The 17670-nt window shown below is 43.3% G+C and overlaps 1 protein-coding gene across 1 annotated transcript in view; it reads left to right on the forward strand.

Annotated features, from left to right (window-relative positions):
• The window catches only part of LAMA3 (laminin subunit alpha 3), a 1118674-nt gene that overhangs the window by 756051 nt on the left and 344953 nt on the right, over nt 1–17670 (forward strand). The gene's annotated exons all lie outside the window — the stretch shown is intronic.

Genomic DNA, 17670 nt, shown 5'->3' on the forward strand with positions numbered 1-17670 from the left:
CGTCATGCTTCTCTGGTGATGCGATAGCAGGCAGCTTCGATGAACACACACTTCCAGGGAGATGCGACGAAGGCTCACTTCTCCGGCGATGCGACGATTTTAGCTACGGCGGCGACACGCTTCTTTTTGATGCGTCGCGCTTCCAGCTCCCAGCGGCACGCAAGTGTCTGGAGTCAGAATTCCCAGCAAGGAAATTCAGGAGGGAGCTGAAGGTGATGTCTTTTGTCCCTGAGACTTCAGCAGGAGGCAAACACAGTTCAAGCCCTTGGAGAATATTCTGTAGATGATGAAAGTCTTAAAATGTTCCTTCTCCTTTCCCTTGGCAATGAAGCAACCACTACAGGCAAACCCAGCAAACAGCACACTGGCAGAGGGGCAGTCCAAACTCCTGCAGCTTCGTTGGTTCTTCTCCTTGGCAGAAAGGTTTCTTGTTCCAGAAGTGATCTAATTTCTTGGGATCATGGTCCCAATATTTATACCCCAAAATCCGTTGTTTTCTGAAGGCAGAGAGGCCTCTGCCTAGTCCAAGCCTGTTCCTGAGCACTTTGTTTACATGACTCTCTTCTTCCTTTCACTGTGCAGGGCATAGACATCAGCCGCCCCACAGAAGGTGGAGCCAGCACAGGGGAGGGAAGATACAGCTCTGGAGCACTCTGTTGACATGATTCCTCCTCTCCTTTCACAGTGCAGGGCAGAGACATCAGACAAGACACAGGGGGTGGAGCCAGTATTGTAGAGGGAAGGTCTTCCCTTTCAACCTCGGAATCGCCAAGTGTAACCATTGCCTAGATGATAGCAGTAGTGGAGGTGAAGAGTCTATGGGGGATGGCAGCAAAGGAAGAAATCAAACCTCAACCACCAGAATATCCTGCAAAAAGGAGAGAAAAGAGTCCAAGCGATCCACAAACAAATCCACAGTTGAATTCCCAAATCTCCAGAAAATCTTGTGAAAGGTATGTCGCGGTCTTGTCAAATTCGATGATGAAGGGACAATGCTGCTGAAAGTATCTGGTACTGTAATACTTTTCCCCTGGATGCAAATTACCTATGGCAACAATAAGCTTTTAACCAATGTGTATGTATCAAGGACCCCCTGAATTAACGAATCTTACAATTCCTAGGCCAGGGAAATAAGCACGATTGAAAAGTAGCAACCTAGGACATTCGGCGGTACAAATCACATATAGATCAAAAAGGATGTAGAAGTAAACTACAGCTGGCTAAAATACAGGTTTTTATTAAACAATTAACACAATTAAAAAAATCATTCATATAACATCAAATGACAATTATAAAATCACATTATATACTTGACAATTACACATTGTTAATTCATAAACAGTTTTTTTATAAAAATATAGGAATAAGTGGCATGAAAATTCGGTCTCTACGCGCGTTTCGGCGGCCAGCGCCTTCTTCCTGGAGCAGCCACACAATATCTACAAAGTGAAGATGCATATAAAATATAAATTATATCGATTCCAACTCACAGATTAAAAATAAGTTTCTAAACATTTTCATTAAATAAAAACAGGAGCTTTAAGTTTTTTAACAGCTGTAGAGAAAAAAAGGGACAACCTAATGGTTTACATATGTCTTGTCATTTCCTTATAGAATTAATTCTGTCTATTTGTAGGTCGAAGGATATAGAGAAAAGGTAAATGCCATTGATGAGCATTTGTGTTAAAGTGTTTTCTCTGTAAGTTATCATTTATCATTGGCACATTCTATATTGGTCTGTGTTGGGATAATTGGAATTAACAATGTGTAATTGTCAAGTATATAATGTGATTTTATAATTGTCATTTGATGTTATATGAATGATTTTTTTAATTGTGTTAATTGTTTAATAAAAACCTGTATTTTAGCCAACAATAAGCTTTTATCCAGTATTGGGGTCTCTTTCATAGATTCACATGCCTGAATCATTCCCCGTCGTCGAGATGAGAGTCCGACTGTAAAATATCCAAGCAGTGCCTTAAATCCTTCTAGGCTATAATGGCCCAAGGCCATCTAAACAGTAGCCTCTGTATGTCCTTTTTTAAAAAGGACTAAATCTTGAATGTTGTCATCCAGCCAATCAGCTGTTAGTACCCTCTAGAACACTCCCAGCAGAGGCCAGTTCTCAGATTTCCACTGCACGTCATGTGGAAGAGAGTCTCCCTGAGTGCTACTCAGTTTTCTTCTATTCAGCAAATCTAGACATCATGTCAGACAAGAAAGGCCTTTTCCGCCCTTGTAAGACCTGTGGGAAGAAAAGGGTCTATGTTGATGATCCGCATAAGGAATGCATTTATAGCCTTTATCCCAGGCATGAAGTGAGAGATTGTAAAATCTGTCGCACCTTCCCTAACGAAACCCTAAAGGACAGAGAGGGAATATTGTTATTGTGGCTCCAAACCACAAAACACCAATCTCGTTCTTCTGACATCAACATCCCACAAGATAGCTAGATCCCAGGACAGATCCTCAGGTGAGGGAAGGAAACATTTTAAACCTTCCCAGGAAAGGGCTTCATGTAAGAAGAAGACTACCAAACATTTTTCTGAACCAACATTATCTGTGCCCTCTACACCTGTCAGGAAAGATTGGGATCGCCCTAGAGCTTCCTCTTCTGATCCTGTAAGTAAAATAACCATTGAAAAAACTATAGTTGACAACAATCTCTCTCGTCGACGACAATCTGTGTAACATTGTCGCCGCCATCGTCGATGGCAACTATGACAATGACGGCGATCCAGTCTCCTATTTTCTCTACCAGAGTCTCCATCTTGATGATGAGAGCTCCATCGTCGTAGAAGACTGTCGACGCCCCTCCCTCGAGTACATTTCCATTGACGAAGATACCTTCGACGGCAGAGACATTGTCGACGAAGACACCATCAACTAAAACACCGTCGCCAAAGACATCGTCGATGACGACACCGTAGACGACGACACTGGTGATTAGAATACCGTTGACAACAGCACCGTCGACAACTGCACTGTCGACAAAGGAAGTGCCCTTGTCTAAGACTTCTGCACCATAGATGCCCCCTTCAATGAGGATTACTCAGGTCACTAGAGTAACAAAGACATTTTTACACCTGTCTATGATGGACTTAAGCAAGGTGTCGCCTTTGCTTTCATCGCATCTGTTGGAAGGGTATGTAGAGGAAGAGGATGATGATGATGATGACGGCCTCTATGGGGTAGGACACAGCCCATCTAAGCTCCATGTGAAGTGCCAGGAGGATGATGAAGAGGATGAAGATTATCAAGATGAGGCACAATATTACCATGATGGGTATATGGCGCCACACCATAGTTATCAATTTGACTTCCGGCAGCAGCCACGCCCCAGGGATATGGCCCATCTACCGCCATCATTAATCGAGGATCTTCAAGCCATGTTGGCGATTATAGACAAAGATTCTCTCCTCAGCACTATCAATCAGAAAACCAGGCTCCTGAAGCAGAAGAACCTACAGGTGCACCAGGTCCTCAACTCCCAAGCACACCTGTGAATATATTCCGAGCTCGGGGGCAATCAGCCCCGGAACACAGAACACTTCCTCCTTGGAAGAAAAGTTAGAGGAAGGTAATCTGCCAGATCCAGCATCTGCTCCGGATCCTTGGGATGACCACGTGATTCCAACACCATCCCCTCCTCCGCACTTTCCTTCAGACTCTCCTCCAGAAGATATTGGGGGTTTCACAACTTAATGCAAAGCGCAGCCAACAGGTAACCATTTGTCTACGACTGTTAAACAAACAGAATGTTTCCTATATGATTTGAAAGAGGACACACGGCAAGTGATACTCTCCATACCTATCATTGATCATATATGGCAGGAGGATTATGAATACACCAACATCCATACCACTGGTGCTGCCACATGTGGAGAAGATATATAGGTCTCCGGATGACTCTCCATCTTGCCTTATTGGCCATCCTAAGCCAGATTCAGTCATATCCCAGCCTGCGCAGAGGCGCTCTGAGAACCCGGCTACCCCAATTACTAACCCCCGGATAAGGAAGGGCGTAGAATGGACATCCTTGGGAAAAGGTTTTCATCAATGGCAGCTGTGACAATCAGAGCAGCAAATGCTCTAGCCATATTGGCTGCTATGACCGCCAGATGTTGTCTGGCATGGCAGGACTAATAGACCTCATCTGTACGAGAGCTTTACTCCAACAGTAATCACTGTCAAAACTCCATCAAGTGCCAAAACAGATTTCCGATTGTGTTGGATACACCAACTACTTGCAAACAATGTCTCTTCTCCACCATCTCCTGGAAGGAGACACTCCAAACAGAAATGAAAGCCCCCCATACCAACACTACGGACTTAGAATGCATACTATGTAATGTGAGGTCTTTGGCAAAACACCCCCTGGAAATTTGGGATACGGTAGTCTCCCATGTGCCTACTCTGTGTTTCCTAACGGAAACCTGGTTAAACTCCACCAACTCTACTATGATTAACCTCGCCATTCCAGATAAATACAAACCGATTCAGTTAGACAGAGAGGGCAAAATGGGCGGCGGTATAGCCACTGCCTTTCAGGACCACATAACTGTAAATTGGTTATCAACTATCAGCAGGGACTGTTTAGAAATGGGTATTTTTAAGGCTACTTTATCCCTAACAGAATGCTGGTACGGAGCTTTAGTTTATCGCTCACCGGGGTCAAAACTGAACTTTCCCAACCTTCTCGTTGAACAAATTGCATTACATGCCCTTGTAATCAGTAAGTTTCTCCTACTGGGAGACTTTAAGTTCCATGGTGAGAACTCCTCTGACCCAGAGGTTTGTAAACTTTTCTCGGCCCTGGAAGCTATCGGGCTTCATCAGAAAGTGGAAGGCCCAACCCACCAAGCCATACATTTGCTGGACCTGGTGTTCACTAACAATGAGCAACTAAGATGTGATCCCCCTATTCCCCTCACATGGTCTGATCACTCTCTGATTACCTTTTCTATATACCAGGCTTTTGGGAATAAACTAGGGAATTCGGCCATTAACAAATCAGTACAACGGAGGCCATGGCATAATCTCACCACGGTAGCTTTTGAAGAGGCCTTCTCTAGTGAACCAATGAATAAGCAGACAGAAGTTCCTAACAAACTGGGGATGTTTAAGATTGCTTTAGAATCTGCTTTTGATGAAACCATTCCTAAAAAACGATGCTCCACTCATAGGCGCCCCTCAAATCCCTGGTACACTGAGGCCCTGAAGACAGAAAAAGCAAACTGCCGTCGCCTCGAAAGAGCCTGGCGGGACAAAGAGGCTCCCCACAATAAATTGACTTACAGACTTGCTTTGGCCAGGTATCATCTAAATTAAAAAATAGCTAAACAAAATGTCATCATCAGACAAATTGAGCAGTCCTGCAACTCTATGAAGACTCTGTTCAAGATAGTTAATGACTTTACCTCTCCAAAGGCCTGGAGCCAAGCCCCAAATGAGTCGCAGAAGACATGCAACGCAATTGCCATTTTCTTTCAGGATAAAATTGCCATATCTACAACAACTTCCCTCAGATAGCTCCAGCCACTATGGTATCTCTAGTAGAACTGGAAGAGAAGCGGGAAAAAATACCTGCTGCCTTGAGAGTTTTAAGCTAGTCACCAACGAGGAGGTACAAAAAGGCTTAGCCTTGTTTAAATCAGGATCTCCCTATGACCCATGCCCCCCTAAAATTATGGTTGTCTTAGTGGAAAGCTGTACACCAGCTGTCTGTGATATTTTTAATTGTTCCATCTCCACAGGCACAATTTCACCCTCTTGGAAGGAAGCAGTGGTACTTCCTTTCTCAAAAAACCTACTGCAGATCCTGCTATCCTCAGTAACTACCGGCCTTTCTCCCTTCTACCCTTGCTGGGGAAGCTACTGGAAAGAGCCATAAATCAACAACTGAGTGCCTAGAACAAAATGAAATCCAGGACCCATCCCAATCGGGCTTTCGCCCCCGGTTTAGTACAGAGACTGCCGTTCTGGCAGTCACCGATTCACTACGATTAACCATGGATTCGAGCAGTTCCGCTATACTGAGTCTCTAAGATCTCTCCGCATCTTTCACTACGATCTCTCACATTAAGCTAGCGGAGAGATTAGTAAATTGCGGAATCACAGGAACTGCATAAAAATGGTTGCTACATTTCCTGTCAGTAAGAACACAAACGGTTATGTTAGGACCTTACTCTTCGGCAAAAATGCCTTTGGAAAGGGGGGTTCCTCAGGGCTTTTGCTGAGCCCCACCCCTTTTAACATATATATAGCCCCTCTGGCCCAGGTTGTGGAACAGCAGGGTTTTGAAATTGTTTCATATGCCGACGACACTCAGCTGTTGTTCACGATCGGGAAATGCCCAGAGCAAGAAAAACAACGCTTTGCCAATGGCATGAGGCTGATTTCAGACTGGCTCACAATGAATCACCTGCAACTGAACCCTGGGAAGACTGAAATTATGCTGATGGGGAAAGCCCCAGACATCTAGAAGGATGACTGGTCGCCTGACCAACTGGGCTTGGCCCCCTCCCCTAAACTCTCTATAAAGAATTTAGGGATAAAAATTGACCGCTCCTTGTCAATGAAAGATCACATTGCGACAACGACCAGCACTTGCTTTTATGGTCTCCGCCTTCTTCGGAAAATACTTCCATTGATACCAATCTCCCATCGCAAGACGCTAGTTCAAGCTATGAAAACTAGCCGGCTGGACTACGGAAACGCCCTGCCGGCAGAAGCAGGGGAGACTTTTCTGGCGAATCTGCAAATTGTCCAGAATACAGCCGCTAGAATGATTTTAAATCGCCCGGCTGGCGTGCCATCAGTTCCGCTGCTCCGAGAGCTGCACTGGCTTAGCGTTAAAAAGAAATCCTTCTTTAAGGTCTGTTGCCTAACCCATAATGACCTCAATGACAAAGGTCCTCGATATCTACAACATAAACTGGTTAAATATAGTTCCAGTAGGACACTTAGATCGACTTCTCTGAACTTGTTACAAGTTCCCCGAATCCGTAGGACTCGGACTGGAGGGAGATCCTTTTCCTATCTGGCTCCCAGGTATTGGAACGGGCTACCTTTGGCTCTCCATTCCATCCCGCATTATGGCACTTTCAATAAACACCTGAAAACATTTCAGTTTTAAAATTCTGGTTTAAATAATCTCCCAACAGCAGTTAGTCCAATCTCTAGCCAGCGCCATAATGCCCCAGGGTGAGTTCTGCGCTATAGAAATATAAATACAATACAATCCCGGAGGAAAACAGACAAGATGCACGCAAGATCCTGCTGGACTGTGAGCGTGCAGCTTCAGAGACAATTGACTGTGCACTTGACGTGGCAAATACCGGTTTTAGACAGTTAGCAGGAGCGTCTGTACGTCAACGTCAAGGATGGCTAAAGGCAACCACCTGAGGTACAAGCAAAGGTTTTGACTGTTACTCACTCTTTGAAAAACACACTGATGAAGCTCTATTTGCAATCAAAAATTATACGGACAGCGCAAGATCTTTGGGAGCTCTGCAGTACAGAAGAGTACCATTCAGAGGTGCTAGAGGGCGAGGATTCACCGCTTACAAAGGAGGATACCAGAGGGCTCAACAATATCAGCCATACCAATCTCAATATCGGCAATCTTATAACCCTCCATCTTATTGTCAATCATCAACGGCTGGTTTCTCTCACCAGGGAGGCCTCAAGCGAGCACCCCAACAAGGCAGTGACTCAGGCAGAAAGCAATGAGCATGTCAGGGTACCAACCGATGTTCCCTCCCTGCCGTTGGGTGCAAACATTTCTGGATGTACAACAGTGGCACGTAATAACATGAGATCGCTGGGTGTTGGACCTAGTCACCAACGGTCACACTCTAGAATTTATTCGACGGCTACCAACCTCTCCGCCCAGGGGCCCTCCTCCCCGTGGTCTTCACATATTATGAAAGGAAGTCTTGGCCATGCTTCTCAAGGAGGCAATAGAAGTAGTACCATTCGCTTAGAAAGGAAAAGGTTTTTATTCTTGTTTTTTTCTAATAAGAAAGAAGTCAGGAGAATGGAGATCGATACTGGACCTAAGGAATCTCAACAAGTTTCTCAAGAAGCAGACGTCCAGGATGGTAACACTCTTTGATATCCTAGGTTGCTTAAACAAAGGAAATTTAATGACTTTGCTCGACATGGAAGACGCATATTTCCATATCCCATTCCACCCGAAGCACCAGAAATGCCTAAGATTCTCTGTGGCTGGTACCCACTATCAATTCAAAGTGCTCCCGTTTGGCCTCAAATCAGCACCACGGATCTTCACCAAGTGCCTGGCACCAGTAGCGGCGACACTGATACAAGGTTTTCAAGTATTTCTATACCTAGACGATTGGCTGCTCAAAGCAGCAACAGTGCAGGAAGCCTATCGAACAACAAAAGCTTGCCTCCGCTTGTTCGATACATTGAGACTTACCCTAAACAGGGAAAAATCGGTATTGGTATCTTTCCTGGGAGCATCCTTAGACACTGTTCAATGCAAACCGCCTTGTATCAGCAAAGGCTTGCAAAGACCATATCAAAAACAGGCTCATTTTCTCTGTGAATGTACTAATCATTCCTGGGGATGTGCTCTTCAGCAATAAACCTAGTACCTCTAGCCAGACTGAAGATGAGGCCTCTTCAGGAGGAACTACAGAAACAGTGGCAACAAGCTTTGGGATCCTTCGAAGATGTAATTCGAAACACAGCACGGATGGTGGAAACCCTACAGTGGTGGTTTCAGGCAACAAATCTCGTTCAAGGCCTGACTTTCCTACAGAGCACCCCAGATTTAATTCTAACAACTGACACCTCCATGGAGGCCTGGGGGGGTGGGCATCTACAGGACTTGCAAATTCAGGGCAAATGGTCTTTGGCACAGAGAAAGCAGCTCATCAACAGCTTAGAGCTCAAGGCCATATTCCTATCTCTCCAAGCTTTCCTGCCAAGAATAGCTGGCTCCTCAGTGTTGGTTCGTACGGACAATACAACCAGCATGTACTATGTCAACAAGCAAGGGGGAACAAGATCCATTACGCTATCTCAAGAAGCGCAAGAATTAAGGGAATGGACAGCGCACCATGGGATCTCGTTAAAGGCCGAGCATGTCAGGGGTCTGCACAATACCCTAGCAGACAAGTTAAGCAGGTCTCAGTCCAGTTGCAATGAGTGGGAGCTTGACCAATCCCAGCTGGACAAGGTATTTCGAAAATGGGGTAAATCAGCGTTGGACCTCTTCACAACAGAGGAGGACACCAAATGCCAATATTATGCCAGCACATTCCCTCTACCAGGGTCAAGGGGGAATGCCCTTTTAATGTGATGGTCAAGAATATATGCCTACGCTTTTCCCCACATCCCATTAATTCCCAGGGTGCTAAACGCAATGAAATCGGAAGGCTGTCGTCTGATTCTGATAGCGCTGCGGTGGCCCAGGCAATACTGGTTCCCGGAACTGATCCTGCTGTCAGAGGCGAGGCCCATTTGCCTGCAGCCATCCTTAACGATGTTATCGAGAAACAAAGGCCAAGTGAATCATCCGGACCCACACTCTCTTCATTTACATGCATGGCTCCTGAATTCCTAGAATTTAGAGACCTAAATATACTGCAAGAGTGTAGAGAAATCATTGCTAAATCCTGTGCTGAAAGCACTAACAAAATATATCATTTGAAATGGAGAAGATTCTGTTTCTGGTGCGAAAGAAATTACGTTCACCCACTGCAAGTCCCTGTTGAACATAATTTGCCGTACCTCCTCTCTCTGGCTAAATCAGGTCTCACTTTCTCTTCAGTGAAGGTTCACTTGGCTGCAATTTTCCTTAATAGGAAATCTCCTCAAGCTCCTTCTTCCTGTGCAGCTAGTCTTATAAAGCAGTTCATGAGAGGTCTTTTCCACACATTTCCCCCGGTGCATGCGCCTGCACCAGAATGGAAGCTTAATGTGGTCCTGGCGCAGTTTATGAGACAGCCATTTGAACCAATTCACAATGCAGAGATTAAGTTTCTCACATGGAAGGTATCTCTCTTACAAGCTCTTACTTCTGCAAGGAGGGTGAGTGAAATACGAGTCTTTGCAGTCAAGGAACGTTTTCTACATTTTACTGAAAACTATGAAAGCGACGTTTATTCCGAAGGTACCAGTATAATTTCATACCAATGAGCTGGTGATATTGCAATCTTTCTTTCCAAATCCATCTAGCCCAGCAGAACGGGCATTGCATACGTTGGATATCAAGAGGTGCTTGAAATTCTACCTACACAAGAGGAAGGAAATAAGGAAAACAGATCAGATCCTGGTTGCTTACGGACAAGGAAAACAAGGAACAGCTGTAACAAAAGGGATGATCGCCAGATGGGTCTCATCCGCGATTCAGTTCTGTCACGAAAATGTTAGCAAGCCTCTGACAGCAAGGACTAAAGCACACTCCACAAGAACAGTATCTGCATCAACAGCTTTGTTTGCTGGAGTGACATTAGACAAGATATGCTGTGCTGTGACATGGAAGAATGTCCACACGTTTACGAAGCATTACTGAGAGGACGCAGCAGTTGGTCAGGCGGTGCTGCGGTATCTCTTCAATTAAGGTCAGCCTCTTTGTTTGACTTAGGAGGAGGTCTTTCTATCTTCTAATAAAGGTATTGCGTTAATCTGGAAATGCATAGATAAATGTATACATACCTTTTTTAAGGTATGTGAATACTCGTGTATCTTGAAAGTTCTATCTCAACAGTGGTGGTTTTAACATGTTATTTTGCTGGAACATTTAGTGCACACATTTTATGCTGAATTTTAAATGCTTACTAGAAATGTTTCTGGTATATGTCTATAACACTGGGAGTTTGAGGTTATATGTCTCCCACCGTCCGCTAACAGTTTCAAGGTACTGCTTGCTATTCTGATTAAGGCATATGAGTCTATGAAAGGTACCCCAATACTGGATAAGAAAATAAGTTACTTACCTGTAACTATGATTATCCAGTATTTGTATCTTTCATAGATTCTCATGCAACCCACCCTCCTCCCCGTGGAGTCAGTTCTCTTTGAATTTGGGATCCTTACTTCCCACTTGTGCTTAGAAAATCTGAGGAGAACTGGCCTCTGCTGGGGGTGTTCTAGAGGGTGCTGACAGCTGCTTGGCTGGATGCCAACATTTAGTCTTTTTTTTAAAAAGACATAGATAGGCTACTGTTTAGATGGCTTTGGGCCATTATAGCCTATGAAGGATTTAAGGCACTGCTTGGATATTTTATCATGGTACTCCCATCTCGATGACGGGGAATGATTCATGCGTGTGAAGCTATGAAAGATACTAATACTGGATAACCGTAGTTACCGGTAAGTAACTTCTTTTCATTTTCCCCATCTCAAGATTATTTTTACCAGAAGGTTTAGGGAATTAGAATATGTTCCAAACTGCCTAGAGATAAGATATCAATACTGAATTTCCAGTTTTTATCAATGTTCTTTCCCTGCACACAAGAGCGGCTCCTCCGTTTGAGCGGAGGAGCTTCGCTCCACTGAAATGCACTCAGAGAGAAAAATAAAATGTTAAAGAAGTTAATTCATTACCATTTTATTTTTCTTCACCCCGTCCTGAACAGAGCATCATGATGGGGACGGGGCTGCTTCTGACTGTTGACAGCAGAGAGAGAATGGCTCTTTCAGTTTAAGTGTGCATGTCTTTTGACGGCCAGCCACACGCATACTTTAAACCTCTCTAACCCAGCTGTCTTAAGACAGCTGGGTTAGAGAAAGCCAAAGCCTTCAGAGTGCTGTGGAGCGCCGACATCTTTATTTCTTTGCACCAAAACTTCATCAAATCACGGTGTTGCTCGACGCATCGCCACGGAAGCCCAGTAAGGAACCGATGCATCACCTTCCCTGCAACACTTTCTTTGTATTGCGTTACGCATCTTAAGGTACATTGACTCAAAGTGTCATATTTTAAGATCAAAAGAGAACTAAGCTAATCCTACCATTTTAAGTATACTAATGTGGATTTTTGTCGTTTGTGGTCTTGTGTTAAATCTATATAAAAAATACTTATATTTAATATACAACTTGTGTGGTGTCCATCTGTAGCGTTGTCACTGAGTTACTGTATGTGTTCACAAATGCTTTACACACTGCCTCTGAGATAAGCCTGTCTGCTCGTGCCAAGCTACCAAGGGGGAGAGCAGGGGTTATTTTAGGAGTGTACCCCCTTACCCTGACTAGACACAAGGGTCCCTATTTGTCACAAGTACCTACTTATGCCAACTAGACACCCCCAAATCTAACACAGCCCTTTCTCTTTTTTTAGTGGTGACAATTAAAAGTTTACCTACCATGTCACCCCAAATCTGCAGTAGTTGTCTTGCTGAGGCTCAAGCCTATAGCAACTTGTTTAGCCTCTGCATCAGTGTCGCTTTCCTTTCTCACAGGAGACAAACCAAAGCCAAGGCCGAACCAGAATCAGGCTCCAAATGAACACAAAGCTCTATGAGGGCTGAATATTTAATTTCTTGAGATTTAGAAGAAATACAAATTCCTGCAGAAACTGTACCACTGTTGGAACATGTTGTATCCGTTATGTGCAAGAGTGAGAGGCTATCAATAGATAGTTGAGATCTAGGTGAATGTGAATACCCTTCTTATGCAGAATCGACATTGCTAAAACTTTCATCAACACTCTGTATAGCACTTTCAGACCGAATGGCAAAGTTCGAAACTGCCACTGAGAATTCTCCACTGCAAACCTCTTACCAGCACATGTAGATAAAAATCATTAATGTCCATTCATGCTAGATAATATCCTTCTGAAATCAAAGGGATCACTTGCTTATTTTGAAGAGAATCATGGAGAAGTAGAGGTTTAGTTAGCTCCATCAAATCCATTGCCAGACGATATTCTTTTTTACCGGGAAACTAGAAAATACCATTCTAAACCCTGCTTATCTTCAGGGACTGGGATTATTGCTGTCTTGTCCAAAAATAATTGTTCTATGATGCAACCCTCTTTTCATAATTCTTTAGAACAAGAGTAAGAAAGAGACATTCGTCTGAAACTGGTATGTGAAACTTTAGAGAATACCCAATTGACAACACCTGGTTTACTCATGAAACAACCTCAAACGGCATCTAACCTTCTCTGGAGTAGCCGAGGCTTGGCTTAGTCAGGATCGTTGGTAATTTCTAAATGACTGCTTAGATTTGGACCCATTCCCCTTTTGTTTGGGCTGAACTACAGTCTTATTAGATGAAGGCCTGTATTTTCAATTCCTCTCCTGTTCCTGCGGAAGGTTTTCAACTGATATTTACATGGTAGCACATGTTTCCTATTCTTAAAAGAATCATGAATTACAGCCTCACCTTCTTCTACAAACAGCATGGCATCTACAACCAACATGCTTTCTGAGCCATATCTACCGTCCACTCTCTCAAATATAACTGTCTTCTTGCTGCCACCATGCTAGCTGCCATATAGCTGAAGCCTTCAAATTGTCAAAACTATTACCGGACATACATGTTGGTTGACTTTCCATGGCTGACAGCAACTGAGAAATATATTATCCCTTCTGAATGGCTTGTCAAGCATGTCCAGGTGGTACTAACAATGATGAGGAAACAATTGACTATAAAAGCGCCTTGTCTGCGATTTTTTGGGCATCTCTTGTGGATGGTAAGATTGATGAAATACTTGTAGTTAATACACAGTATTTCAGCAAAACATCTTGCATGCTTGACGGTGAGGAGAAATAGTCCTGTTTGTTTGATAAGACTATTCATGTTTGACCAGAACTGTAGCATTATATTTCTTGATCAGCACCTATGAAATCTAACACCGTTGGACCCCGGAATGGAGTCAATTGCCACAATGATGGCAATAATCAAGAACTTACTGAGCCCGCCATTAAACTGCTGAAATTTCGCAAGACTTGTGGTTCGCATGTGACTTGGAAAGTCTTGCTCCCATTTTGGATGAAACATTACATAAAACGCACCTATTGGATGCTCAAAGCTTTGCGCTGTTGGAGGCAAGACAAGAGTCAGTTTTGGAGGCAAACAGAAGTGTCCCCCTGCAGGAGCTGACAGCAACATACCTGACCCATTAGGGGCCTGTAACTAACCCGGGCGTCACAAAGCCCAGTACAGAAAATTCCGAGGAAAAAATGACCAATGAACTACTCTGGTGCATGGTTGAATACCAAGACTGGTGTCTACTACTGAAAGTTAGAAGGTAAAAAGTGTCCCCTGCAGGAGCTGACAGCAACATACCTGACCCATTAGGAGCCTGTAACTATCCCGGGCGTCACAAAGCCAAGTACAGGAAATTCTGAGTAAAAAATGACCAATGAACTGCTCTGGTGCATGGTTGAGTACCAAGACTGGTGTCTACTACTGAAAGTTAGAAGGTAAAACTTAGAGAGAAGTTAACTGAACTTTTGAGAAACATGTATTTGATTAACCTAGAGTGTATGTGTGTATAACAAATACTTCTGAATGTTCTGTACACATATATTGCTAGTTGAAAAACCCTCATGGTAGTAATGATATTCTCTCGACATTAATTGATTCATGCGTGACAAAGATATTTGTGGAACTAGAAGGCATGTTATTGAGGTACTCTTATTATGTGTGATGTGACACATAAAACCAACATTATGGTGTGTGACATTACACAAACTACAGAATAGGATGACCCCGGTCTAGAGCCGTTAAAATATGTGGAAAGTTTCTAAACAGATAGACAGACACAAAAGGAGTATAATCAGAAGTGAGTATCTCAAGGGATCTTCATTCCCAAGTTAGGGCGTGTTGTTCAGGAAGAGGGCAGTAACAGATATCCATGCTTAAAGGAGGAAATAAGGTAATTAATCAGGGTTCCATGGTTGGCAAGTTTCCAAGAGAAGGATTTAGAACATTCCAGATTTAACAACCAAAAGCACCTAAATGCAGTCTCCTCTGGTAAATATTGAAACTGCAATTTAGAAGCAGGAAGAAACACGAAGTAGAGAGGTGACCTGTGAGTTGGAAAATTACTGTAACCTACCTGTCATTTTCCCAAAAGGGAAACATACAACTTCTTTTTCTTTATTTACATTTTTTGTTTTAGTTTGTTAGTTGGTCCGAACCCTTAAGTCCATACCATCGCTACTTTGTTCAAAAACTCCGGTGGCGGTGTTGTGGGCACTAGGGATTGTTGGATTTATGATGACGCTGTAATCAAGCAGAGAGAAGAACTAATCTTGGTGAATCATGGCGTGACTTGCCCCATGATGAAAAAGATTGAAATCTTTAACCAGGGACTGAGATGTATAAACAGAATAAATTCCTGTCTTCAAAGACAAATTCAATCCTGAATAGGCTATCTTAAAGGTGTTCTTTGCGTTTTTTCAACCGGTCTAAGATAACAATATTATCAGATAGCAGCTTACTGGACCTACCAGTAAGGTTTTCTAATTCTGGGTCCACTCCCAACTTCGGGGGTCTCTCCAAATCCCTATTTGCCAAGGAATACAATCTTCCCATAAACCTAAGAACAGAAGACCTTTCAGGATTCTTCCATTCCCTTTTTATGAGACCCCTTCCTGCCGTATTGACTGGAAACCTGGGCTACATTAGCTTATTAAACTATCTGAAACAATCCTCCCTGGTTGAAGTTCGTTTGTCACCTAACAGGAGCTGAAGATTAGCTGATGCATAAGAAATTAAATGTTTCATCTCCTCTTTCTGTACATACTTCTCTCTCGGAATTTCTGATTCCCCACCTCCTGAGTGATGATCATAATTAGAGGAGGACCAGTAAGAAGAGACTGAAGAGCGAGAGCATCAAGAAATTTGTGAAGACACCACCCTGCCCTGGTCCTCTTGTTTATTTTGAAAGGGTGCATAGATTGCTCTATCAATTGAATTTGTTATCAGTTATGTTAAAAGTCTGGTCAGAGTCCTTTTTGACCGGAAATGGTTTCCAGACATCAGATCACCTTCCTCTTCTTGATGGAGAAGGAGACAGATGTCTTTGTTTCTGGCTGTGCTTCTCCATATAAGTCCTTCTAAAACTACTGAGACAAAAGAGAGAAAAATCCAAGAGGAATACATATCAACACAAAGGACTGATATGTACTGACCTTAAACATGTAAATCATTTTTTTTTAAAGGCACTAAATATCAATATTGCCTGCTTTTTAGGAGTGGAAATGGATACATATTTCAGCCTTTTTGTACTCCCTTAATAAAAAAGAAAAGTAGAAGCCATTGAAATATTTATACAGGCAAAGATCCTGGCCACCTAATCAAGGATACAATAATACTCATCCTCCTGCCCCATCACCAAATCAAGCCCAGTTCAGCAGAACTGTCTTAAAATCCACTTGTTTCATATTACATTAAAAAAACACACTTAGAGCCTTTTTTTAATGCGAAGCATTCCCCTTCTGTCTACCTCCACTCGTTCTGTGGTCCCCAACACTGCTAATATCTTCACTTGCTCATTTAGAGGACACTGGCCACCCTCCACAAGCCTTTCCTTTAATGTAAACTGCTGGCTGACAGAAAGCACACTCTGTATCATAAGAACGTGAACCTGAAAAAAAAGCAAATGTAGCTTGCCAGGCAGGCCAGGATCTCCTTGGAAGGCAGCGACTTGGAAAATTAGAAAATAGCATATAGTCGACAAGACGGGCACAGACTAATAGTCAATTGCGCCAGCCGCTTATTAAAATACAGTTCAACAAGCCCACACAAATGTGATTAAAGAATGAGTGAGAGCCCAGCATTGTGAATTGTTTGCACAGGCCAACGTAATGCACACTGAGAGGCACTCAAGAGAGTGCACAAAAGGGAGTCGATCTTTAAATACCACTCTACTGTTGCATGAGTAAGTACGAGAACAAGGAATAGGATGTTATAAAACTTTGTAGAGCGCACTATTACTAGGGATAGTATCCTGGCGCTGAGCAGATGTGTGACTAACATCGCTGCTGGCGTGTGGGGCATTAATAGAAGAGCCAGGTCTTTAGTTTCTTGCAGAATTCCAGAGAGGGCCGGACTGGCCACAGCGGGCACCAGGCAATACCCCGGTGTGCCGCACGGGTGGGGGCCGGTTTTGGGTGCCGGTGGCTCTGAGAGTCTGGGGGGAAGTCTGTCGAATGACAAGAGACAATTAAAAGATGCACTCATTTTATTTCTCCAAACGCCAATAAGGCCTACCGGCCATGCTTGCTATATAATGGAAAGATGTCTCGATCCAATATCAGAATAAAGTTTAGTTGATGGCAAACATTCACCTATTACGTAGGAGAGCATGGTGCACACGTGATCAGGCTTCCGACTTGGATACATTTGCTTAGCAGTAGCGAATATGTATGTGTTTTTACGATACAGTGACTCTGCACTACTGCGTGAGTGGTAGAACGCGACTGAATCCACAGTGTCACATTTGTAAATTAGCGAGTGTACAAGTGAGTTGGTTTATTTTTCAATGTGAAAAGAAAAGCAAGCTAAATCACGGCTTCCCTGCTTAAACTGTGTGATAATAGGCAAATGCTTCATTTGAGCAACATTCATTTTTATTCATTATTCCATATGAAAGCACTTTCAAATATGTATTTGGCTAGAACCGGCGGTATCAGAGCGCTTTACATGAGGATCAGCGAGTTACAGATTACAAAAATT

This window comes from Lissotriton vulgaris, chromosome 4_1 (genome assembly GCF_964263255.1).
Source record: "Lissotriton vulgaris chromosome 4_1, aLisVul1.2, whole genome shotgun sequence".
Taxonomy (NCBI): Eukaryota; Metazoa; Chordata; class Amphibia; order Caudata; family Salamandridae; genus Lissotriton; species Lissotriton vulgaris.